The 23573-nt window shown below is 38.0% G+C and overlaps 12 non-coding genes across 12 annotated transcripts; all 12 read right to left on the reverse strand.

The window, feature by feature from the left end:
* Nucleotides 1-8745: 8745 nt before the first annotated feature.
* Nucleotides 8746-8909, reverse strand: LOC143043858 (U1 spliceosomal RNA). Its single transcript, XR_012968560.1, has one exon. It is a non-coding gene; the product is annotated as a U1 spliceosomal RNA (small nuclear RNA).
* Nucleotides 8910-10064: 1155 nt separating this feature from the next.
* Nucleotides 10065-10228, reverse strand: LOC143043870 (U1 spliceosomal RNA). Its single transcript, XR_012968571.1, has one exon. It is a non-coding gene; the product is annotated as a U1 spliceosomal RNA (small nuclear RNA).
* Nucleotides 10229-11383: 1155 nt separating this feature from the next.
* On the reverse strand, nt 11384-11547 carry LOC143043881 (U1 spliceosomal RNA). Its single transcript, XR_012968582.1, has one exon. It is a non-coding gene; the product is annotated as a U1 spliceosomal RNA (small nuclear RNA).
* A 1156-nt stretch (nt 11548-12703) lies between these two features.
* LOC143043889 (U1 spliceosomal RNA) lies at nt 12704-12867 on the reverse strand. The gene has a single exon (XR_012968590.1). It is a non-coding gene; the product is annotated as a U1 spliceosomal RNA (small nuclear RNA).
* A 1156-nt stretch (nt 12868-14023) lies between these two features.
* LOC143043890 (U1 spliceosomal RNA) lies at nt 14024-14187 on the reverse strand. The gene has a single exon (XR_012968591.1). It is a non-coding gene; the product is annotated as a U1 spliceosomal RNA (small nuclear RNA).
* A 1156-nt stretch (nt 14188-15343) lies between these two features.
* On the reverse strand, nt 15344-15507 carry LOC143043859 (U1 spliceosomal RNA). Its single transcript, XR_012968561.1, has one exon. It is a non-coding gene; the product is annotated as a U1 spliceosomal RNA (small nuclear RNA).
* A 1155-nt stretch (nt 15508-16662) lies between these two features.
* On the reverse strand, nt 16663-16826 carry LOC143043860 (U1 spliceosomal RNA). The gene has a single exon (XR_012968562.1). It is a non-coding gene; the product is annotated as a U1 spliceosomal RNA (small nuclear RNA).
* Nucleotides 16827-17980: 1154 nt separating this feature from the next.
* Nucleotides 17981-18144, reverse strand: LOC143043861 (U1 spliceosomal RNA). Its single transcript, XR_012968563.1, has one exon. It is a non-coding gene; the product is annotated as a U1 spliceosomal RNA (small nuclear RNA).
* A 1155-nt stretch (nt 18145-19299) lies between these two features.
* On the reverse strand, nt 19300-19463 carry LOC143043862 (U1 spliceosomal RNA). The gene has a single exon (XR_012968564.1). It is a non-coding gene; the product is annotated as a U1 spliceosomal RNA (small nuclear RNA).
* Nucleotides 19464-20617: 1154 nt separating this feature from the next.
* Nucleotides 20618-20781, reverse strand: LOC143043863 (U1 spliceosomal RNA). Its single transcript, XR_012968565.1, has one exon. It is a non-coding gene; the product is annotated as a U1 spliceosomal RNA (small nuclear RNA).
* A 1154-nt stretch (nt 20782-21935) lies between these two features.
* Nucleotides 21936-22098, reverse strand: LOC143043885 (U1 spliceosomal RNA). The gene has a single exon (XR_012968585.1). It is a non-coding gene; the product is annotated as a U1 spliceosomal RNA (small nuclear RNA).
* A 1157-nt stretch (nt 22099-23255) lies between these two features.
* On the reverse strand, nt 23256-23419 carry LOC143043864 (U1 spliceosomal RNA). Its single transcript, XR_012968566.1, has one exon. It is a non-coding gene; the product is annotated as a U1 spliceosomal RNA (small nuclear RNA).
* Between the last annotated feature and the right edge of the window lie 154 nt (nt 23420-23573).

A 23573-nucleotide genomic window follows, 5' to 3' on the forward strand; every position in this document is an offset into this window, starting at 1 on the left:
TAATATATAGACATATATATAAAACAGTCAAAAGAAATAATGATATTACAAATACAGAAAAGAATACACCAAATACAGAAAAGAATACACCAAATACAGAAAAGAATACACCTATAATAGGTTGAAAAGGGGTAAACATTTTCATAGTCCAAGGACGTAAAGGCAGTCATTTCAGGGGGGGGGGGGGGTATTCAATTTTCAAAGTCCGTTAAACAAAATACAATAATTAGCTCACATCATTAGGGTTATTTTGACTGTTGATAATATCTTCCCTAAAATTCATCACAACTTTCCTCGACTCGTCTTCGTTCCACTCTCCTTCTTTAACCAGTTGCTTCTTTGCGCTGTCATCTTCCTCTTCATCACCATCCTTCTCTCGTTCTCGTCTCTGTTGAGTCCATTTCTTCTATTATATCGGAATCCGCTACAACCCGCGCTTGTCTTGCAGGGGCCCATTTTCCGTCTCCGCCCTCACGCGCGCTAGCCTTGCGTGGGGGGTCATTACTTTCCGGCGCTGTTGGTACTGAGGGCGTACTGTACTCCCTGTTTCGTTGGGTTCTAAGCTTACCATCTTGGCATACGTTCGTCTTCTCCTCACTTTCGGGACAGGTAGCTCTGTGATGTCCATACTTATTACATCGCAAAAACAGACTCTGCCTTCCTTGTACTGTTATTAAAACTTCCCTGTTATACACTCTCCCACGATACGGGATACTTAAAAACTGTGTTTCAGTGCACTTCATTGTTCCAGATAGAGTCCCGGTCTTTAAAGAAATCCCTTCATAATCCGTTGTCTCCTCAACAAGGTGAATGTCAGTACCATAGTTTCTAAGCCATTCCGACACTAAGGTTGTTTTCATGTGGTGCGGAAACCAATGAACTCTGAATCTAACTTGCCTTTTATCTATACGGTCAAAATACACAACTCCCTCTTCGTCCAAATCCCTCCTCTATACATTAACTCCGTCTCTCTAGGTGTTGTTAATGTAATGTACCACTCTGCACCCTTCCCAGTTTTGTAAATAGCTTCAAGTTGATTAACATCAACAAACTGAGCTTCAAGTTCATTAACATCAACAAACTGTTTCAATTGCACTATCACCTGTCCTCTCGTCACCACCCTCTTCTTAACAAATTTAGCACGCAGAGTTCTTTCCAAAACAGACTTATCATAATAATGATCCATGTTCAAGGAAAAACAGACGGGCAGCTGCGAAGCCGACACCGTCAACACTTAGGTATATAGAAATCACTTTATTAGATCACGGTGCTCCCTGTACCCATTTGTTTAAAATTCACTCCTCCGCAATAAAAAAATAAATATTGTTTTTCCCTTTTTCTTCGCTTTAATTTCCTAACTGCCTTCGCCATCTGAGCATATGTTCGCCTTCTCTCCTCCGTCTTCGGACAGGTAGCTCTATGATGTCCGTGTTTGCTACATCGGAGGCAGACTCTGTCTACCTTGTACTGTTAACAACACTTCTCTATTAAAAACTCTTCCACGATAAGGAATACTAAGAAATTGCGTTTCTGTACACATCGTGGCAGAGAGTGTCCCTGTCTTCAACCCTATTCCCTCATAATCGGTTGTTTCTTCAAACAGTTTAATATCAGTCCCAAAATTATTCGGCCATTCCGCCACTAATGCTGATTTCATATGGTGCGGAAACCAATGAACACGAAGTTGTACTTGTCCCTTATCTATACGATCGAAATAAACCACACTTTCTTCTTCATCCAAGTCTCTTCTCCTCCCTTCTCCCAGTAACTCTGTCTCTCTAGGTGTTAAAAAAGTTATGTACCACTCGGTACCTTCACCAGTTTTATAGATTGCCTCAAGTTGTTTAACGTTCACAAACTGCTTCAACTGATCAATAACTTGACCACTCGTAACCACCCTCTTCTTAACGAATTTAGCCCGCTAAGTTCTCTCCAAAACGGATTTGTCGTAATGATCCATATTAAAAACACAGACAGTCAGTCCATCGGGCCGCACAGTCAACCCTTCACTCCTCAAAAGTACATCGGGTCGCCCTGTTGACCCTTCACTGCTACTCGTACACGGTACATCAGCACTCAACTGAGCGCTTTCACCGTTCCTGTCTTCTGCTGCTATAGTGACGGCTTTGGCGTACGTCCTCTTGGTGGTGGTGGTCTCCGGGCACGCAGAACGTGTGTGTCCCTTCTCGCCACATTTTAGACAGACTGGCTGCCTGCCTAAAACTGACGAGGACAGGTCGGTTGAACACCATAGCCTTGTACGGTATGGAGTTAAATCGGGCCTCATTGATCCTCATGGTCCCCGACAGAAATCCTGTCTTTAACTTTAATTGGTCATAAGTCATATAGTCCTCGTCTAGGGTGATGTTGGTCCCGTAACTTCTCAGCCACTCCCTTTGCATGTTATCCGTGCTCCATCTCCTAAGACCTCTACCTCAGCGTCAGTGATGAATGTAAGGTACATTTTACCATTCACTGCCTTCTCCTGTCTCGTAGATAGCCTCCAAATTCCTGACATCTACTACGTCTTCCAAAGCGACGATCACCTAGCCTCTAGTGTTACATCTCAGGTCGATCAGATTAGCCCTCAAAGTTCTCATCACATCGCCATTATAATAAGAGTTCATATTGACATACGGGCGGCCGCGAAGCCGACACCGTCAACCACCTGGAATTTTTCTTGGATACCGGATCAGATCACAGTGCTCCCTGTACCAGATAATACCTGGGGAGACATTTTTTTTGTGGATATTTCAAACACTTGCGGAAGGAGCATCACCAGCTGATCCACCAGTGTCTAGTCTTGCCATCTGGGCGTAGGTCTTGTTCTGTACTACTGTCTCCGGGCAGGTGGCTTTGTGGTGTCCAAACTGGTTGCACATGAGACAGAGGCTCTGTCGTCCTTGCACATTCACCAGAACATCTCGGTTGTAGCAACGCCGACTATGGGGAATGCTCTGGTACTGTGCCTCAGTCTTTTTCATCGTCCCTACGAGGGTACCCGTCTTCAACATTATGTCCTCGTATAATGTCGCTTCTTCTTCCAGTCTAACGTTCTGCCCGAAATTCTGCAGCCATTGACATACTAATGCTTTCCTCATATGGTGAGGAAACCTATGGACCCTCAATCGTATTATCCGACTGTCAATACGGTCTAGCGCTACCGATCCTTCTTCTCCAACACCTCTTCCATTGCCAAACCCTACGGTATCGGCCTCCTTTTCTGTCTTAAAGCTGACGTACCATTCAACGCCCTCACCAGTCTTATAGATCGCTTCTAGCTGGTAAACGTCGAGTAGATAACTTGTCCTCGAGTATTCACCTTTCCATTGGAAAACTTAGCTCTTACGGTTCTCTTAATGACGTCAGTGGCGTAGTATGCATCCATTGCGTATTTGAGAACAGACGGGCGGTTGCGATGCCGACACCGTCAACACCTGGATTTAATCTTTTTAAGGACGATTTGTTGAAAGGGGCCTAATAAAGTAGGATAACTCTGTTTATTAAAAACGTACTATGTACGTTCATACAACACTGTTTGCGAATTCACTAGATAACCAGTTAACATGTTTACAGTGTACGCGCACAATTTTTAAATTTAAATTTATTCAATTTGGTGCGGAAAAATTATATTGTATACTCAAATTGATGGAAAAAAATTAAATGAACTTCTCTTTGAAAAAAAAAATTTGTAACACGTTCACTATTATCTAAAAGTTTCGCTTTACCTCTAATTTGTGAACCTCTAAAATCATTTAAATAATATTGTTTAATCTCATCTTTCAAAACACTAATTTGTTCATAATAATTACCTGGAGACTTGCTCTCCAATTTACACAATCTAAAATATCTCTTCTCTAAATCTTTAATGACAGCATGTTTAATTCTATTTTTCTTTTTACAATAATCAATACAAAAAGTTTTAATATTTTCTTTAAAATAATCCCATACATCAATACATATATCTAAACCATCACTAAATTCAATACACCATTCTCTAAACTTTATACAAAAAAGTTTATCTGACAATATAGAATTGTTCAGTTTCCAATAACCGTTCCCATTCTTGACCTCAGTTACGTTATTTATAGACATAAACACGCAATCATGGTCAGAAAAAGAAAAAGGTAAATTAATACAACGATTTACATTAGGTTTTAAATCTGTCGGTAGATAAATTCTGTCTAAGCGACAAGAAAAATTTGGACTCCGCCAGGTAACATTTACCTGGTTAGGATATAAAGTTCTATAAATATCAAAAAGTTCAAAATCTAGTACAATAGATTTTAGTTTACCTGCACCATATAAACCTCTATTAACGTTACCCCCAATCTTATCTAATTTATTATTAACAATACAATTAAAATCACCGCCAAATATTTTATAACTGTGTCATAACAAAAGGATAAATATCATCAAAAAATTGTTTTCTTTCACTACTTTCATTAGGTGCGTAAACATTAAATAAACGATATAAAACATTGTCAATTTTAACATCTATATATTGAAATCTTCCATCTAAATCTCGATGGTATTTAACAATTACAAAATCAATAAAATGTGAAATAAACATAGCAGTTCCACGGCTAAAGTTTGAGCCGAAGTTCCAAAAACATCTATACATATCAAAATAGGTATTTAATTCATTACTAATAGTTGAATTTGAAATATGTGTTTCTTGCAAAAATAAAATTTGAAAATTATTTCTCAAACAAAAATCTTTTAAAGCATATCATTAACATTTAATGATGCTACGTTAATTTTCTTTTCTTTTTCAGATAGTCATTTAAAGGTGGTATAAAAACAATCATACAGATAGATAAATAAATCAATAATTACAGGTAAAGTATAAAATGAAAAATATGAATTTGTACTATTAACATGAGTAGAATTTAAATGTCTTGACAGTGAAAATATAAAGTAGACAAACAGGTACATGCACTTTATCAAAATAATACAAAAGAAATAAAATAGACAGGTGAGTAGTATTTTGAACACAGGTTTTAAATATAAGAGACAAAAGAATGTAACTTTATAAAGGCCATAAAATGGTTCTATAATACTATTAAATATAAACATATGAAAATAGATATACATGTATATAAACAATATATCAATATCAAAATTATAAACACTATAAACATATGACAAAATACACCTATAAAAGGTTATAAAGGGATAATCAAAATCAAAGTCCGTGGACAGAAGGGCAGTTATTTCAGGGGGAATAATCATAATACATACATAGTCCATAATTCAAAAAGTTAATCAACGTCAATAGTAACAGGGTTCTTTATAGGTAGAGTAAGAGGCCCTGTCCTCTCCGGTTCTTCCTCCTTCACTATCTTCTTCCCATTGTCTTAGCCTTCTCCTTCCGTGGTATCGTCCGACTCGTCTCTCCCCCTCTTTCTGGTCTTCGACATGTCCATCGACTCAGTACCTCGATCCTGGGGCGGATCTTCACTGCTGTCAGTACATCGGTCCTCCCCAGGACCTTCACTGCTATTAGGTACATCAGCACTCGGTTGAGTGCCTTCACCGCGACTGGTAGTCAGTCCATCGGGCCGCACAGGGGACCCTTCACTGCCTGGAAGTACATCAGGTCGCCCTGTTGACCCTTCACTGCTGCTCGTACGCGGTACATCGACACTCAACGGAGTGCTTTCACCGCTTCCTTCTTCCAAACCTGCCCTCGCCGACTCGGCATAGCTCTTCTTGGTGTTAGTATTGCCGTTCTGGGGGCAGGCCGACCTCTGGTGTCCTTTCTGGCCACACTTTAGACAAACAGGCTGTCTGCCCAAAACTGTGACCAGAACTGGCCGGTTGTACACCATCCCTCTGTAAGGTATCGCCATATATTGTTGTTCCGTGCTCTTCATTACTCCTTTCAGAGCCCTGGTCTTTAACTTTAGCCCTTCATAATCCATGACCTCTTCTTCTAATTGTATGGCGGTCCCGTAGCGTTCCAACCATTCTGCGACAAGCTCCTTTCTAAGGTGTAGAGGAAACCAGTGGATCTTAAATTTTATGAGTCTACGATCTATTCTATCAAAATAGACAGCACCGCTGCCGTTGGCAAGGCCCCTGCGTTGACCGTCCCCAAACTTCTCCGTCTGGCTGTCTGTGGCGAAAGTGACATACTACTCGGCCCCTTCTCCTGTCTTGTAAATGGCCACAAGATCCCTGGTCACCAACGTACCTTCAAGTGCCTCTATCACTTGTCCCATTCTCGTTATCCGCACCCACCCGCGCTTGTCCTGCGGGGGGCCCATTAACTTCTGTTTCCTTCCGCGTTTGACTTGCGGAAGGAACATCACCAGCTGACTCTCCAGGGTCCAATCTTGCCATCTGGGCGTAAGTCTTCTTCTGGGCCGCTGTCTCTGGGCAGGTGGCTCTGTGGTGTCCAAACTGGTTGCACCTGAGACAGAGGCTCTGACGTCCTTGCACAGTAAGCAGAACATCCCGGTTGTAGCATCGGCCACGATGGGGAATGCTCTGGTACTGTGCCTCGTTCACCTTCATGGTCCCTACGAGGGTACCCGTTTTCAACATAATACCCTCGTATAGTGTCTCTTCTTCGTCCAACTTAACATTCTGGCCAAAATTCTCCAGCCATTGGCACACCAAATCTTTCCTCATATGATGAGGGAACCAATGGACCCTCAAACGTATGATTCTACTGTCAATTCGGTCAAGCACTACCGCTCCTTCACCAACTTGTCTTCTTTCACCAGTCCCTAGTGTATCGGCCTCCTTTTCTGTCTTGAAACTAATATACCACTCCACATCCTCTCCAGTTTTATCAATCGCTTCCAGTTGGTTGATGTCGAGTATATCTTGGAGAATGTTAATAACTTGGATATCTGACATTTGTCCATTTGAGTGGTATTCTGGCCATTCTGGGGGCAGGTCGACCTCTGGTGTCCTTTCTGGCCACACTTTAGGCAGACAGGCTGTCTGCCCAAAACTGTGACCAGAACTGGCCGGTTGTAAACCATTCCTCTGTACGGTATCGACATGTATTGTTCCTCGGTACTCTTCATAATACCTTTCAAGGCCCCGGTCTTCAATTTCAAACCTCCATAGTCCATACTCTCTTCTTCAATTTGAATGGCGGACCCGTAGCGCTCCAACCATTCAGCAACTAGCTCCTTCCTAAGATGCAAAGGAAACCAGTGGATTTTAAATTTGACCACTCTGCGATCTATTCTGTCAAAATACACTGCACCGCTGCCGTTGGCTAGGCCCCTTCTCTGTCCGTCACCAAAATGCTCAGTTTGGCTAGCTGTGGCGAAAGTCAGATACCATTCGGCCCCTTCTCCGGTCTTGTAAATAGCCATAAGCTCCCTGGTCGCCAACGTACCGTCTAATGCCTCCAACACTTGTCCACGAGTGTTGACCTTCGTGTTCACAAATTTCGCCCCCAAAGTTCTCCTCATAACATCAGAGTTAAAATAGTGGTCCATAATTTCTAGACGGGCGGCCGCGAAGCCGACACCGTCAATCACCTGGATGTTGTAGTGGTTCCCGTATTATTGGTCACGGTGCTCCCTGTACCAGGTAAGTATGCTTGGATATCTGACATTTGTCCATTTGAGTAAATCAAGAGTAACTTTATAAAGAGGTATTCAAACATATTATAGTCAGCCGATATATCATTTTAAAACATACAATAAAACAATTTGACTTCGCATCGAGGGACATTTGCCTCCTTCCACTGAATGCCTTGAAACGCGTTGGTGTATCAAAAATCGGGACACTTTTTAAGGACGATTTGTTGAAAGGGGCCAAATAAAGTAGGATAACTCTGTTGATTAAAAACGTACTATGTACGTTCAGATCGCCATGATGCTTTCACACGGAATATCAATAATTGTTTAAAATTCACTCCTCCGCAATAAAAAAAAACAACAACCAAACAACATTATTGTTTTTCCCTCTTTCTTCTCTTTAATTTCGTAACTGCCTTCCGTTCATACAACACTGTTTGCTTCTGTTTCGAATTCACTAGATAACCAGTTACCATGTTTACAGTGTACGCGCAAAATTTTAAAATCTAAATTCATTCAATTTGGTGCGGGAATAACAATCGACGGCAAAGCAATCATTTGCGTTTGAAATTGATAAAGGAGGGCGACAAAGGTAGCGAGATTATTTCTTGAATCCGTCCGTGCTGCACATGCAGTTTCCGCTTTTCAGTATAGCAAGGAAAAGAAAATACGGCATTACTTTTCATAAAATGCACGTATTTTCCTCTTATGATAATTAACCGGTATAGTTGAATTTCATATTATTTCAAATAGAAACAATATTTTGCCAACCAAAATCTAGTTTTCATCGTAAAGCAAAATGAATAAGCTTCCAAACTCAGTTTATAGTTTTTACTTCAAATAAGCGGATTTTTTTTAATGTGACTTAAACGGAGAGGCAAACTTGAAATTTACGGCAAAACTTGAAATTTACGGATTACGAGATAATAATTTAAAAGAAAAAAAAAAAAACCCAACTTACTTTTTTGGAGTGTAGAAACCAAGTTGTCTGACTGAGAAATTTATTTGCTTCTTTTTATCGTCTACTCAAATTGAAGAAAAACAATGAAATGAAATGAAACAAAAGGATGGAAAACCGGTTGGCGATTACAATTTACGCAAATCCTGAACAGTCTCAGCGTACTTAAGATAAAGTTTAACAACAGTATCAAGTTTTGTATTTATTGGGAACTTTTCTTTACATTTGATTGAATAACAGGGGATAGCGCGAACGCAGTCCCCCACACTAAAAAATTGCGTACCCGAGTTGCCCACATTTGGGGCAATCGCAGGCTTCAGCCTAACCGGAGTGCAATGGAAAGGCCTCGACCTGGGGAGACCGCCTTTTTGATCACGGTGCTCCCTGTACCAGGTAAGTATGCTTGGATATCTGACATTTGTCCATTTGAGTAAATCAAGAGTAACTTTATAAAGAGGTATTCGAACATATTATAGTCAGCCGATATATCATTTTAAAACATACAATAAAACAATTTGACTTCGCATCGAGGGACATTTGCCTCCTTCCACTGATCTCATTGAAACGCGTTGGTGTATCAAAAATCGGGACACTTTTTAAGGACGATTTGTTGAAAGGGGCCAAATAAAGTAGGATAACTCTGTTGATTAAAAACGTACTATGTACGTTCAGATCGCCATGATGCTTTCACACGGAATATCAATAATTGTTTAAAATTCACTCCTCCGCAATAAAAAAAAACCAAAAAAAACCCAACATTATTGTTTTTCCCTCTTTCTTCGCTTTAATTTCGTAACTGCCTTCCGTTCATACAACACTGTTTGCTTCTGTTTCGAATTCACTAGAAAACCAGTTACCATGTTTACAGTGTACGCGCAAAATTTTAAAATCTAAATTCATTCGATTTGGTGCGGGGAAAAAATCGACGGCAAAGCAATCATTTGCGTTTGAAATTGATAAAGGAGGGCGACAAAGGTAGCGTAGCGAGATTATTTCTTGAATCCGTCCGTGCTGCACATGCAGTTTCCGCTTTTCAGTATAGCAAGGAAAAGAAAATACGGCATTACTTTTCATAAAATGCCGGTATAGTTGAATTTCATATTATTTCAAATAGAAACAATATTTTGCCAACCAAAATCTAGTTTTCATCGTAAAGCAAAATGAATAAGCTTCCAAACTCAGTTTATAGTTTTTACTTCAAATAAGCGGATTTTTTTTAATGTGACTTAAACGGAGAGGCAAACTTGAAATTTACGGCAAAACTTGAAATTTACGGATTACGAGATAATAATTTAAAAGAAAAAAAAAAAAACCCAACTTACTTTTTTGGAGTGTAGAAACCAAGTTGTCTGACTGAGAAATTTATTTGCTTCTTTTTATCGTCTACTCAAATTGAAGAAAAACAATGAAATGAAATGAAACAAAAGGATGGAAAACCGGTTGGCGATTACAATTTACGCAAATCCTGAACAGTCTCAGCGTACTTAAGATAAAGTTTAACAACAGTATCAAGTTTTGTATTTATTGGGAACTTTTCTTTACATTTGATTGAATAACAGGGGATAGCGCGAACGCAGTCCCCCACACTAAAAAATTGCGTACCCGAGTTGCCCACATTTGGGGCAATCGCAGGCTTCAGCCTAACCGGAGTGCAATGGAAAGGCCTCGACCTGGGGAGACCGCCTTTTTGATCACGGTGCTCCCTGTACCAGGTAAGTATGCTTGGATATCTGACATTTGTCCATTTGAGTAAATCAAGAGTAACTTTATAAAGAGGTATTCGAACATATTATAGTCAGCCGATATATCATTTTAAAACATACAATAAAACAATTTGACTTCGCATCGAGGGACATTTGCCTCCTTCCACTGATCTCATTGAAACGCGTTGGTGTATCAAAAATCGGGACACTTTTTAAGGACGATTTGTTGAAAGGGGCCAAATAAAGTAGGATAACTCTGTTGATTAAAAACGTACTATGTACGTTCAGATCGCCATGATGCTTTCACACGGAATATCAATAATTGTTTAAAATTCACTCCTCCGCAATAAAAAAAAACCAAAAAAAACCCAACATTATTGTTTTTCCCTCTTTCTTCGCTTTAATTTCGTAACTGCCTTCCGTTCATACAACACTGTTTGCTTCTGTTTCGAATTCACTAGAAAACCAGTTACCATGTTTACAGTGTACGCGCAAAATTTTAAAATCTAAATTCATTCGATTTGGTGCGGGGAAAAAATCGACGGCAAAGCAATCATTTGCGTTTGAAATTGATAAAGGAGGGCGACAAAGGTAGCGTAGCGAGATTATTTCTTGAATCCGTCCGTGCTGCACATGCAGTTTCCGCTTTTCAGTATAGCAAGGAAAAGAAAATACGGCATTACTTTTCATAAAATGCCGGTATAGTTGAATTTCATATTATTTCAAATAGAAACAATATTTTGCCAACCAAAATCTAGTTTTCATCGTAAAGCAAAATGAATAAGCTTCCAAACTCAGTTTATAGTTTTTACTTCAAATAAGCGGATTTTTTTTAATGTGACTTAAACGGAGAGGCAAACTTGAAATTTACGGCAAAACTTGAAATTTACGGATTACGAGATAATAATTTAAAAGAAAAAAAAAAAAACCCAACTTACTTTTTTGGAGTGTAGAAACCAAGTTGTCTGACTGAGAAATTTATTTGCTTCTTTTTATCGTCTACTCAAATTGAAGAAAAACAATGAAATGAAATGAAACAAAAGGATGGAAAACCGGTTGGCGATTACAATTTACGCAAATCCTGAACAGTCTCAGCGTACTTAAGATAAAGTTTAACAACAGTATCAAGTTTTGTATTTATTGGGAACTTTTCTTTACATTTGATTGAATAACAGGGGATAGCGCGAACGCAGTCCCCCACACTAAAAAATTGCGTACCCGAGTTGCCCACATTTGGGGCAATCGCAGGCTTCAGCCTAACCGGAGTGCAATGGAAAGGCCTCGACCTGGGGAGACCGCCTTTTTGATCACGGTGCTCCCTGTACCAGGTAAGTATGCTTGGATATCTGACATTTGTCCATTTGAGTAAATCAAGAGTAACTTTATAAAGAGGTATTCGAACATATTATAGTCAGCCGATATATCATTTTAAAACATACAATAAAACAATTTGACTTCGCATCGAGGGACATTTGCCTCCTTCCACTGATCTCATTGAAACGCGTTGGTGTATCAAAAATCGGGACACTTTTTAAGGACGATTTGTTGAAAGGGGCCAAATAAAGTAGGATAACTCTGTTGATTAAAAACGTACTATGTACGTTCAGATCGCCATGATGCTTTCACACGGAATATCAATAATTGTTTAAAATTCACTCCTCCGCAATAAAAAAAAACCAAAAAAAACCCAACATTATTGTTTTTCCCTCTTTCTTCGCTTTAATTTCGTAACTGCCTTCCGTTCATACAACACTGTTTGCTTCTGTTTCGAATTCACTAGAAAACCAGTTACCATGTTTACAGTGTACGCGCAAAATTTTAAAATCTAAATTCATTCGATTTGGTGCGGGGAAAAAATCGACGGCAAAGCAATCATTTGCGTTTGAAATTGATAAAGGAGGGCGACAAAGGTAGCGTAGCGAGATTATTTCTTGAATCCGTCCGTGCTGCACATGCAGTTTCCGCTTTTCAGTATAGCAAGGAAAAGAAAATACGGCATTACTTTTCATAAAATGCCGGTATAGTTGAATTTCATATTATTTCAAATAGAAACAATATTTTGCCAACCAAAATCTAGTTTTCATCGTAAAGCAAAATGAATAAGCTTCCAAACTCAGTTTATAGTTTTTACTTCAAATAAGCGGATTTTTTTTAATGTGACTTAAACGGAGAGGCAAACTTGAAATTTACGGCAAAACTTGAAATTTACGGATTACGAGATAATAATTTAAAAGAAAAAAAAAAAAAACCCAACTTACTTTTTTGGAGTGTAGAAACCAAGTTGTCTGACTGAGAAATTTATTTGCTTCTTTTTATCGTCTACTCAAATTGAAGAAAAACAATGAAATGAAATGAAACAAAAGGATGGAAAACCGGTTGGCGATTACAATTTACGCAAATCCTGAACAGTCTCAGCGTACTTAAGATAAAGTTTAACAACAGTATCAAGTTTTGTATTTATTGGGAACTTTTCTTTACATTTGATTGAATAACAGGGGATAGCGCGAACGCAGTCCCCCACACTAAAAAATTGCGTACCCGAGTTGCCCACATTTGGGGCAATCGCAGGCTTCAGCCTAACCGGAGTGCAATGGAAAGGCCTCGACCTGGGGAGACCGCCTTTTTGATCACGGTGCTCCCTGTACCAGGTAAGTATGCTTGGATATCTGACATTTGTCCATTTGAGTAAATCAAGAGTAACTTTATAAAGAGGTATTCGAACATATTATAGTCAGCCGATATATCATTTTAAAACATACAATAAAACAATTTGACTTCGCATCGAGGGACATTTGCCTCCTTCCACTGATCTCATTGAAACGCGTTGGTGTATCAAAAATCGGGACACTTTTTAAGGACGATTTGTTGAAAGGGGCCAAATAAAGTAGGATAACTCTGTTGATTAAAAACGTACTATGTACGTTCAGATCGCCATGATGCTTTCACACGGAATATCAATAATTGTTTAAAATTCACTCCTCCGCAATAAAAAAAAACCAAAAAAAACCCAACATTATTGTTTTTCCCTCTTTCTTCGCTTTAATTTCGTAACTGCCTTCCGTTCATACAACACTGTTTGCTTCTGTTTCGAATTCACTAGAAAACCAGTTACCATGTTTACAGTGTACGCGCAAAATTTTAAAATCTAAATTCATTCGATTTGGTGCGGGGAAAAAATCGACGGCAAAGCAATCATTTGCGTTTGAAATTGATAAAGGAGGGCGACAAAGGTAGCGTAGCGAGATTATTTCTTGAATCCGTCCGTGCTGCACATGCAGTTTCCGCTTTTCAGTATAGCAAGGAAAAGAAAATACGGCATTACTTTTCATAAAATGCCGGTATAGTTGAATTTCATATTATTTCAAATAGAAACAATATTTTGCCAACCAAAATCTAGTTTTCATCGTAAAGCAAAATGAATAAGCTTCCAAACTCAGTTTATAGTTTTTACTTCAAATAAGCGGATTTTTTTTAATGTGACTTAAACGGAGAGGCAAACTTGAAATTTACGGCAAAACTTGAAATTTACGGATTACGAGATAATAATTTAAAAGAAAAAAAAAAAAAACCCAACTTACTTTTTTGGAGTGTAGAAACCAAGTTGTCTGACTGAGAAATTTATTTGCTTCTTTTTATCGTCTACTCAAATTGAAGAAAAACAATGAAATGAAATGAAACAAAAGGATGGAAAACCGGTTGGCGATTACAATTTACGCAAATCCTGAACAGTCTCAGCGTACTTAAGATAAAGTTTAACAACAGTATCAAGTTTTGTATTTATTGGGAACTTTTCTTTACATTTGATTGAATAACAGGGGATAGCGCGAACGCAGTCCCCCACACTAAAAAATTGCGTACCCGAGTTGCCCACATTTGGGGCAATCGCAGGCTTCAGCCTAACCGGAGTGCAATGGAAAGGCCTCGACCTGGGGAGACCGCCTTTTTGATCACGGTGCTCCCTGTACCAGGTAAGTATGCTTGGATATCTGACATTTGTCCATTTGAGTAAATCAAGAGTAACTTTATAAAGAGGTATTCGAACATATTATAGTCAGCCGATATATCATTTTAAAACATACAATAAAACAATTTGACTTCGCATCGAGGGACATTTGCCTCCTTCCACTGATCTCATTGAAACGCGTTGGTGTATCAAAAATCGGGACACTTTTTAAGGACGATTTGTTGAAAGGGGCCAAATAAAGTAGGATAACTCTGTTGATTAAAAACGTACTATGTACGTTCAGATCGCCATGATGCTTTCACACGGAATATCAATAATTGTTTAAAATTCACTCCTCCGCAATAAAAAAAAACCAAAAAAAACCCAACATTATTGTTTTTCCCTCTTTCTTCGCTTTAATTTCGTAACTGCCTTCCGTTCATACAACACTGTTTGCTTCTGTTTCGAATTCACTAGAAAACCAGTTACCATGTTTACAGTGTACGCGCAAAATTTTAAAATCTAAATTCATTCGATTTGGTGCGGGGAAAAAATCGACGGCAAAGCAATCATTTGCGTTTGAAATTGATAAAGGAGGGCGACAAAGGTAGCGTAGCGAGATTATTTCTTGAATCCGTCCGTGCTGCACATGCAGTTTCCGCTTTTCAGTATAGCAAGGAAAAGAAAATACGGCATTACTTTTCATAAAATGCCGGTATAGTTGAATTTCATATTATTTCAAATAGAAACAATATTTTGCCAACCAAAATCTAGTTTTCATCGTAAAGCAAAATGAATAAGCTTCCAAACTCAGTTTATAGTTTTTACTTCAAATAAGCGGATTTTTTTTAATGTGACTTAAACGGAGAGGCAAACTTGAAATTTACGGCAAAACTTGAAATTTACGGATTACGAGATAATAATTTAAAAGAAAAAAAAAAAAAACCCAACTTACTTTTTTGGAGTGTAGAAACCAAGTTGTCTGACTGAGAAATTTATTTGCTTCTTTTTATCGTCTACTCAAATTGAAGAAAAACAATGAAATGAAATGAAACAAAAGGATGGAAAACCGGTTGGCGATTACAATTTACGCAAATCCTGAACAGTCTCAGCGTACTTAAGATAAAGTTTAACAACAGTATCAAGTTTTGTATTTATTGGGAACTTTTCTTTACATTTGATTGAATAACAGGGGATAGCGCGAACGCAGTCCCCCACACTAAAAAATTGCGTACCCGAGTTGCCCACATTTGGGGCAATCGCAGGCTTCAGCCTAACCGGAGTGCAATGGAAAGGCCTCGACCTGGGGAGACCGCCTTTTTGATCACGGTGCTCCCTGTACCAGGTAAGTATGCTTGGATATCTGACATTTGTCCATTTGAGTAAATCAAGAGTAACTTTATAAAGAGGTATTCGAACATATTATAGTCAGCCGATATATCATTTTAAAACATACAATAAAACAATTTGACTTCGCATCGAGGGACATTTGCCTCCTTCCACTGATCTCATTGAAACGCGTTGGTGTATCAAAAATCGGGACACTTTTTAAGGACGATTTGTTGAAAGGGGCCAAATAAAGTAGGATAACTCTGTTGATTAAAAACGTACTATGTACGTTCAGATCGCCATGATGCTTTCACACGGAATATCAATAATTGTTTAAAATTCACTCCTCCGCAATAAAAAAAAACCAAAAAAAACCCAACATTATTGTTTTTCCCTCTTTCTTCGCTTTAATTTCGTAACTGCCTTCCGTTCATACAACACTGTTTGCTTCTGTTTCGAATTCACTAGAAAACCAGTTACCATGTTTACAGTGTACGCGCAAAATTTTAAAATCTAAATTCATTCGATTTGGTGCGGGGAAAAAATCGACGGCAAAGCAATCATTTGCGTTTGAAATTGATAAAGGAGGGCGACAAAGGTAGCGTAGCGAGATTATTTCTTGAATCCGTCCGTGCTGCACATGCAGTTTCCGCTTTTCAGTATAGCAAGGAAAAGAAAATACGGCATTACTTTTCATAAAATGCCGGTATAGTTGAATTTCATATTATTTCAAATAGAAACAATATTTTGCCAACCAAAATCTAGTTTTCATCGTAAAGCAAAATGAATAAGCTTCCAAACTCAGTTTATAGTTTTTACTTCAAATAAGCGGATTTTTTTTAATGTGACTTAAACGGAGAGGCAAACTTGAAATTTACGGCAAAACTTGAAATTTACGGATTACGAGATAATAATTTAAAAGAAAAAAAAAAAAACCCAACTTACTTTTTTGGAGTGTAGAAACCAAGTTGTCTGACTGAGAAATTTATTTGCTTCTTTTTATCGTCTACTCAAATTGAAGAAAAACAATGAAATGAAATGAAACAAAAGGATGGAAAACCGGTTGGCGATTACAATTTACGCAAATCCTGAACAGTCTCAGCGTACTTAAGATAAAGTTTAACAACAGTATCAAGTTTTGTATTTATTGGGAACTTTTCTTTACATTTGATTGAATAACAGGGGATAGCGCGAACGCAGTCCCCCACACTAAAAAATTGCGTACCCGAGTTGCCCACATTTGGGGCAATCGCAGGCTTCAGCCTAACCGGAGTGCAATGGAAAGGCCTCGACCTGGGGAGACCGCCTTTTTGATCACGGTGCTCCCTGTACCAGGTAAGTATGCTTGGATATCTGACATTTGTCCATTTGAGTAAATCAAGAGTAACTTTATAAAGAGGTATTCGAACATATTATAGTCAGCCGATATATCATTTTAAAACATACAATAAAACAATTTGACTTCGCATCGAGGGACATTTGCCTCCTTCCACTGATCTCATTGAAACGCGTTGGTGTATCAAAAATCGGGACACTTTTTAAGGACGATTTGTTGAAAGGGGCCAAATAAAGTAGGATAACTCTGTTGATTAAAAACGTACTATGTACGTTCAGATCGCCATGATGCTTTCACACGGAATATCAATAATTGTTTAAAATTCACTCCTCCGCAATAAAAAAAAACCAAAAAAAACCCAACATTATTGTTTTTCCCTCTTTCTTCGCTTTAATTTCGTAACTGCCTTCCGTTCATACAACACTGTTTGCTTCTGTTTCGAATTCACTAGAAAACCAGTTACCATGTTTACAGTGTACGCGCAAAATTTTAAAATCTAAATTCATTCGATTTGGTGCGGGGAAAAAATCGACGGCAAAGCAATCATTTGCGTTTGAAATTGATAAAGGAGGGCGACAAAGGTAGCGTAGCGAGATTATTTCTTGAATCCGTCCGTGCTGCACATGCAGTTTCCGCTTTTCAGTATAGCAAGGAAAAGAAAATACGGCATTACTTTTCATAAAATGCCGGTATAGTTGAATTTCATATTATTTCAAATAGAAACAATATTTTGCCAACCAAAATCTAGTTTTCATCGTAAAGCAAAATGAATAAGCTTCCAAACTCAGTTTATAGTTTTTACTTCAAATAAGCGGATTTTTTTTAATGTGACTTAAACGGAGAGGCAAACTTGAAATTTACGGCAAAACTTGAAATTTACGGATTACGAGATAATAATTTAAAAGAAAAAAAAAAAAACCAACTTACTTTTTTGGAGTGTAGAAACCAAGTTGTCTGACTGAGAAATTTATTTGCTTCTTTTTATCGTCTACTCAAATTGAAGAAAAACAATGAAATGAAATGAAACAAAAGGATGGAAAACCGGTTGGCGATTACAATTTACGCAAATCCTGAACAGTCTCAGCGTACTTAAGATAAAGTTTAACAACAGTATCAAGTTTTGTATTTATTGGGAACTTTTCTTTACATTTGATTGAATAACAGGGGATAGCGCGAACGCAGTCCCCCACACTAAAAAATTGCGTACCCGAGTTGCCCACATTTGGGGCAATCGCAGGCTTCAGCCTAACCGGAGTGCAATGGAAAGGCCTCGACCTGGGGAGACCGCCTTTTTGATCACGGTGCTCCCTGTACCAGGTAAGTATGCTTGGATATCTGACATTTGTCCATTTGAGTAAATCAAGAGTAACTTTATAAAGAGGTATTCGAACATATTATAGTCAGCCGATATATCATTTTAAAACATACAATAAAACAATTTGACTTCGCATCGAGGGACATTTGCCTCCTTCCACTGATCTCATTGAAACGCGTTGGTGTATCAAAAATCGGGACACTTTTTAAGGACGATTTGTTGAAAGGGGCCAAATAAAGTAGGATAACTCTGTTGATTAAAAACGTACTATGTACGTTCAGATCGCCATGATGCTTTCACACGGAATATCAATAATTGTTTAAAATTCACTCCTCCGCAATAAAAAAAAAACCAAAAAAACCCAACATTATTGTTTTTCCCTCTTTCTTCGCTTTAATTTCGTAACTGCCTTCCGTTCATACAACACTGTTTGCTTCTGTTTCGAATTCACTAGAAAACCAGTTACCATGTTTACAGTGTACGCGCAAAATTTTAAAATCTAAATTCATTCGATTTGGTGCGGGGAAAAAATCGACGGCAAAGCAATCATTTGCGTTGAAATTGATAAAGGAGGGCGACAAAGGTAGCGTAGCGAGATTATTTCTTGAATCCGTCCGTGCTGCACATGCAGTTTCCGCTTTTCAGTATAGCAAGGAAAAGAAAATACGGCATTACTTTTCATAAAATGCCGGTATAGTTGAATTTCATATTATTTCAAATAGAAACAATATTTTGCCAACCAAAATCTAGTTTTCATCGTAAAGCAAAATGAATAAGCTTCCAAACTCAGTTTATAGTTTTTACTTCAAATAAGCGGATTTTTTTTAATGTGACTTAAACGGAGAGGCAAACTTGAAATTTACGGCAAAACTTGAAATTTACGGATTACGAGATAATAATTTAAAAGAAAAAAAAAAAAACCCAACTTACTTTTTTTGGAGTGTAGAAACCAAGTTGTCTGACTGAGAAATTTATTTGCTTCTTTTTATCGTCTACTCAAATTGAAGAAAAACAATGAAATGAAATGAAACAAAAGGATGGAAAACCGGTTGGCGATTACAATTTACGCAAATCCTGAACAGTCTCAGCGTACTTAAGATAAAGTTTAACAACAGTATCAAGTTTTGTATTTATTGGGAACTTTTCTTTACATTTGATTGAATAACAGGGGATAGCGCGAACGCAGTCCCCCACACTAAAAAATTGCGTACCCGAGTTGCCCACATTTGGGGCAATCGCAGGCTTCAGCCTAACCGGAGTGCAATGGAAAGGCCTCGACCTGGGGAGACCGCCTTTTTGATCACGGTGCTCCCTGTACCAGGTAAGTATGCTTGGATATCTGACATTTGTCCATTTGAGTAAATCAAGAGTAACTTTATAAAGAGGTATTCGAACATATTATAGTCAGCCGATATATCATTTTAAAACATACAATAAAACAATTGACTTCGCATCGAGGGACATTTGCCTCCTTCCACTGATCTCATTGAAACGCGTTGGTGTATCAAAAATCGGGACACTTTTTAAGGACGATTTGTTGAAAGGGGCCAAATAAAGTAGGATAACTCTGTTGATTAAAAACGTACTATGTACGTTCAGATCGCCATGATGCTTTCACACGGAATATCAATAATTGTTTAAAATTCACTCCTCCGCAATAAAAAAAAACCAAAAAAAACCCAACATTATTGTTTTTCCCTCTTTCTTCGCTTTAATTTCGTAACTGCCTTCCGTTCATACAACACTGTTTGCTTCTGTTTCGAATTCACTAGAAAACCAGTTACCATGTTTACAGTGTACGCGCAAAATTTTAAAAATCTAAATTCATTCGATTTGGTGCGGGGAAAAAATCGACGGCAAAGCAATCATTTGCGTTTGAAATTGATAAAGGAGGGCGACAAAGGTAGCGTAGCGAGATTATTTCTTGAATCCGTCCGTGCTGCACATGCAGTTTCCGCTTTTCAGTATAGCAAGGAAAAGAAAATACGGCATTACTTTTCATAAAATGCCGGTATAGTTGAATTTCATATTATTTCAAATAGAAACAATATTTTGCCAACCAAAATCTAGTTTTCATCGTAAAGCAAAATGAATAAGCTTCCAAAACTCAGTTTATAGTTTTTACTTCAAATAAGCGGATTTTTTTAATGTGACTTAAACGGAGAGGCAAACTTGAAATTTACGGCAAAACTTGAAATTTACGGATTACGAGATAATAATTTAAAAGAAAAAAAAAAAAACCCAACTTACTTTTTTGGAGTGTAGAAACCAAGTTGTCTGACTGAGAAATTTATTTGCTTCTTTTTATCGTCTACTCAAATTGAAAAAAACAATGAAATGAAATGAAACAAAAGGATGGAAAACCGGTTGGCGATTACAATTTACGCAAATCCTGAACAGTCTCAGCGTACTTAAGATAAAGTTTAACAACAGTATCAAGTTTTGTATTTATTGGGAACTTTTCTTTACATTTGATTGAATAACAGGGGATAGCGCGAACGCAGTCCCCCACACTAAAAAATTGCGTACCCGAGTTGCCCACATTTGGGGCAATCGCAGGCTTCAGCCTAACCGGAGTGCAATGGAAAGGCCTCGACCTGGGGAGACCGCCTTTTTGATCACGGTGCTCCCTGTACCAGGTAAGTATGCTTGGATATCTGACATTTGTCCATTTGAGTAAATCAAGAGTAACTTTATAAAGAGGTATTCGAACATATTATAGTCAGCCGATATATCATTTTAAAACATACAATAAAACAATTTGACTTCGCATCGAGGGACATTTGCCTCCTTCCACTGATCTCATTGAAACGCGTTGGTGTATCAAAAATCGGGACACTTTTTAAGGACGATTTGTTGAAAGGGGCCAAATAAAGTAGGATAACTCTGTTGATTAAAAACGTACTATGTACGTTCAGATCGCCATGATGCTTTCACACGGAATATCAATAATTGTTTAAAATTCACTCCTCCGCAATAAAAAAAACCAAAAAAAACCCAACATTATTGTTTTTCCCTCTTTCTTCGCTTTAATTTCGTAACTGCCTTCCGTTCATACAACACTGTTTGCTTCTGTTTCGAATTCACTAGAAAACCAGTTACCATGTTTACAGTGTACGCGCAAAATTTTAAAATCTAAATTCATTCGATTTGGTGCGGGGAAAAAATCGACGGCAAAGCAATCATTTGCGTTTGAAATTGATAAAGGAGGGCGACAAAGGTAGCGTAGCGAGATTATTTCTTGAATCCGTCCGTGCTGCACATGCAGTTTCCGCTTTTCAGTATAGCAAGGAAAAGAAAATACGGCATTACTTTTCATAAAATGCCGGTATAGTTGAATTTCATATTATTTCAAATAGAAACAATATTTTGCCAACCAAAATCTAGTTTTCATCGTAAAGCAAAATGAATAAGCTTCCAAACTCAGTTTATAGTTTTTACTTCAAATAAGCGGATTTTTTTTAATGTGACTTAAACGGAGAGGCAAACTTGAAATTTACGGCAAAACTTGAAATTTACGGATTACGAGATAATAATTTAAAAGAAAAAAAAAAAAACCCAACTTACTTTTTTGGAGTGTAGAAACCAAGTTGTCTGACTGAGAAATTTATTTGCTTCTTTTTATCGTCTACTCAAATTGAAGAAAAACAATGAAATGAAATGAAACAAAAGGATGGAAAACCGGTTGGCGATTACAATTTACGCAAATCCTGAACAGTCTCAGCGTACTTAAGATAAAGTTTAACAACAGTATCAAGTTTTGTATTTATTGGGAACTTTTCTTTACATTTGATTGAATAACAGGGGATAGCGCGAACGCAGTCCCCACACTAAAAAATTGCGTACCCGAGTTGCCCACATTTGGGGCAATCGCAGGCTTCAGCCTAACCGGAGTGCAATGGAAAGGCCTCGACCTGGGGAGACCGCCTTTTTGATCACGGTGCTCCCTGTACCAGGTAAGTATGCTTGGATATCTGACATTTGTCCATTTGAGTAAATCAAGAGTAACTTTATAAAGAGGTATTCGAACATATTATAGTCAGCCGATATATCATTTTAAAACATACAATAAAACAATTTGACTTCGCATCGAGGGACATTTGCCTCCTTCCACTGATCTCATTGAAACGCGTTGGTGTATCAAAATCGGGACACTTTTTAAGGACGATTTGTTGAAAGGGGCCAAATAAAGTAGGAATAACTCTGTTGATTAAAAACGTACAATGTACGTTCAGATCGCCATGATGCTTTCACACGGAATATCAATAATTGTTTAAAATTCACTCCTCCGCAATAAAAAAAAACCCAAAAAAAACCCAACATTATTGTTTTTCCCTCTTTCTTCGCTTTAATTTCGTAACTGCCTTCCGTTCATACAACACTGTTTGCTTCTGTTTCGAATTCACTAGAAAAACCAGTTACCATGTTTACAGTGTACGCGCAAAATTTTAAAATCTAAATTCATTCGATTTGGTGCGGGAAAAAATCGACGGCAAAGCAATCATTTGCGTTTGAAATTGATAAAGGAGGGCGACAAAGGTAGCGTAGCGAGATTATTTCTTGAATCCGTCCGTGCTGCACATGCAGTTTCCGCTTTTCAGTATAGCAAGGAAAGAAAATACGGCATTACTTTTCATAAAATGCCGGTATAGTTGAATTTCATATTATTTCAAATAGAAACAATATTTTGCCAACCAAAATCTAGTTTTCATCGTAAAGCAAAATGAATAAGCTTCCAAACTCAGTTTATAGTTTTTACTTCAAATAAGCGGATTTTTTTTTAATGTGACTTAAACGGAGAGGCAAACTTGAAATTTACGGCAAAACTTGAAATTTACGGATTACGAGATAATAATTTAAAAGAAAAAAAAAAAAAACCCAACTTACTTTTTTGGAGTGTAGAAACCAAGTTGTCTGACTGAGAAATTTATTTGCTTCTTTTTATCGTCTACTCAAATTGAAGAAAAACAATGAAATGAAATGAAACAAAAGGATGGAAAACCGGTTGGCGATTACAATTTACGCAAATCCTGAACAGTCTCAGCGTACTTAAGATAAAGTTTAACAACAGTATCAAGTTTTGTATTTATTGGGAACTTTTCTTTACATTTGATTGAATAACAGGGGATAGCGCGAACGCAGTCCCCCACACTAAAAAATTGCGTACCCGAGTTGCCCACATTTGGGGCAATCGCAGGCTTCAGCCTAACCGGAGTGCAATGGAAAGGCCTCGACCTGGGGAGACCGCCTTTTTGATCACGGTGCTCCCTGTACCAGGTAAGTATGCTTGGATATCTGACATTTGTCCATTTGAGTAAATCAAGAGTAACTTTATAAAGAGGTATTCGAACATATTATAGTCAGCCGATATATCATTTTAAAACATACAATAAAACAATTTGACTTCGCATCGAGGGACATTTGCCTCCTTCCACTGAT

Source organism: Mytilus galloprovincialis, chromosome 8 (assembly GCF_965363235.1).
Source record: "Mytilus galloprovincialis chromosome 8, xbMytGall1.hap1.1, whole genome shotgun sequence".
In the NCBI taxonomy this organism is placed as follows: domain Eukaryota; kingdom Metazoa; phylum Mollusca; class Bivalvia; order Mytilida; family Mytilidae; genus Mytilus; species Mytilus galloprovincialis.